A 2,868-nucleotide genomic window follows, 5' to 3' on the forward strand; every position below is an offset into this window, starting at 1 on the left:
GGAATGGAGGCTATTTTGCCAATAGAATTGGAAATCACAAGCCTTCGCACATCTTTTGCGCGTTTGAATAATGAAGAAGAAACAAATGCCCAATGCCTAGCACAACTGGAGATCTTGGATGAGAGGTGACTTCAGGCACTTCAAAATTTGGAGGCTGCACAACAAGGGCGCAAGGCAAGGCATGACACTCTCACGAAGAAGAAGAAGAAGCCAGAACTCAAGCAAGGAAGCTTAGTCATGAGGTATGATGGTCGTGTGGAGAAACGGCTAGATAAGAAGCTACTTCGACGCTGGGAAGGCCCCTTCAGGATAAATCAAAAGTTAAAAAATAACACCTATCTTCTAGAGGATGCAAGTGGCCAAGAGGTTCTCGGACGTGCCAATGAGTACCGGCTAAAGATATTTTACCCTCGAGCACCATGGCCAGCAGACCCCCAACACAAGCATGGAGGATCTGCTGGGGGGAAAGATGTGACATGAAAAATTGATATCTTTCATTTTTAATTTTGTGCATATTTTGATAGTTTCTCAATGGTAATAAGGTGGAAGCTTGTCCAAGAAGATTGCGGCGCACACAATGGAATAACGGCGTGGTGATGCGGCGGCTTGACGGCTACCCTGATAACAATATTCTATCTTCAAATATAATGGTTTTACTTGATTTAGGGTGCACACATTGTAAATGCCACAAGTATGCTTGATAAATATTTTGGTATGGTAGATAGGCTAGTGATGTGGAAAATAAAAGTGGGCCTTCATGCTCACATGGATTTTTATTGTATTATTAATATGGTATTCACCATAAGGCTACAAGTTGGGGAGTGTGGAAGGCATGTGGAGGAGTGTGTGTAGGTGCATAATTGGGAAAGATTCTTCTAGAATGCCTACATGGAAGAGGAGAATTCCGCCATGTGTAAGTGGGATCTCCACCTACATGCCACTTAGACTTGGCTATTATCTCATCACACTTTCAAAGTCAAGAAGTCTTCAATTTAATAATTAATAGAAGACTTAGCCTAAGAGGACAATTGATGGTGATATCTACCCTTATGTCACTGAAGGGTTGAAGATTTTTATGTTGTAATTTGTAACAATGGAAGAGAGGGTGATTCTCCACCTATAACAGGAGCCCTCCTCTCCCTTTCAAATCAAGGAATGAGCCTCCTCAATTGAGCATTTTGTGTCATTGCCATTCTCTTATCTTTCAAACCCCTATTCAAACACTTTCTTTACATGTGAATGTCTCATTTAGCATTAGCTCCTCATGCTTAACCCAATTTTGGACCTCTTTGATGATTCATGATAAGTGGGATAAGGAGTTATTATCTTAGCGGGCCTGTGACTTCTCAAGGTAGCCCTTGCATTATGCTGCCCTCCTTTGGAGGTACCAATGGTTTTAGCGGTAATGAGCATGTGGAAAGACTTTGGGGACCATAGGTAAATCTTTACGATTGTCTGCTGAGCAATGTTAACCCTTACCCTCTAGCTTGAATCATGAAGGAGATGAGAGGCAAGAGGCTATGTGAAAATTGAGGTTTCATGCAAAGAGAGGGAAGTGCAGTTTTTTGTGGTCTAATACCCAAATTTTAATCGGTAATTACTCATCACTCGGGTATTGGTTTCTAAAATTGATCATATGTCTAGGAAGCTCTTTATATGCTCTTTCCAATCATGTAACTAATTTCTTAATCCTTTACTTCATTAATGATCAGAATTTCTCCCAAAGTTGCTAACTTTTAGGCGAATTTTGGCAGTTTTATAGTCTTGTAGTAAAATGCTCATAACTTTTCGCTCAATTGTCCGTTTTTTGAAATTTTTATATAGACACGAAGCTCTCTTCAAGCTCTATGCATCTATGTAATCCTCTTTTACATAGTCTATATGGATTTAAAACTGCGATTCTCTGTGTGTCTCTGTTTTTATAGACTTTTGGCCATTCTTTCTTCTTATTAATAATGATTAATTTCTCTTAATCTCTTATCAAAAAGCAAATTCCATGTGTCTTATCCTCTTACATGTGATTGCTATATTCATTTGCTTTAATATGTTCCGACCAAATCGCCCAATTCGTACGGATGAACCTTACCAATATTCCCCGTATGTTTCCGTTCACATAATTTTGAGTCGGAAGATTTTCTTCCAGCAAAGAATTGCCCTCTTATTTGGAGCTACAAGACTGGCAAAAATTCTTGCTTCTCTGGAGCCTTTCATCTTTCCTTCCAGGAATTATGATCTCACCTTTGATGTGTATATCTTTATCTTAACTTAGGGAGAGAAAGGGAGGTGAGGAGGCTGGGAGGTTTCATACAAGTGTGTTTTGATTCTCAGAAGTGACCGAAGTCAAAACCCCAACTTCGTGTCACAGTACCATCATAATACACTTGATCAATGAGTAGGCATGTAGGCCACCATTTTGATACCCTTGAATGTGGGGGTTGGTGCCTTAGTTGTTGAGGTTGCTTCCTTTATGTAAGTTAAGGGGATCTTGTGGATTTCTTTGGAATCCACACGTCTCCATTGCCTTCATAGAATCCCTGTGCTTGCAATAATTTCTTGAAGAAGATCTTTTCAGCTCTTTTGGGTTTTTGTGGAAGAGGTTAACGAGTATTGTACTTTCCAAGGATTTTTGAGATTTGTATTATGAGTGTTGCCTCATTTGGTAAGGTAGCCAAATCAGATTGCCACATTCATAATAGCCTTGAGCTAATAATAACTACTTTTCTACCCACCTTTTAACACCATGAGGTTTCTTAATATTGACTTATACTATGGATATACCTTGTTTTGTGGAACTAAAGGTTGGGTATCTTTCTTGGTATTTTCTTACAACAGAGTAGCGACCATTCTTGATTTTGATAGCATGGATGA

The sequence above is a fragment of the Cibotium barometz genome, chromosome 31 (assembly GCF_041138505.1).
Source record: "Cibotium barometz isolate CiBa-2024 chromosome 31, ASM4113850v1, whole genome shotgun sequence".
Lineage (NCBI taxonomy): Eukaryota > Viridiplantae > Streptophyta > Polypodiopsida > Cyatheales > Cibotiaceae > Cibotium > Cibotium barometz.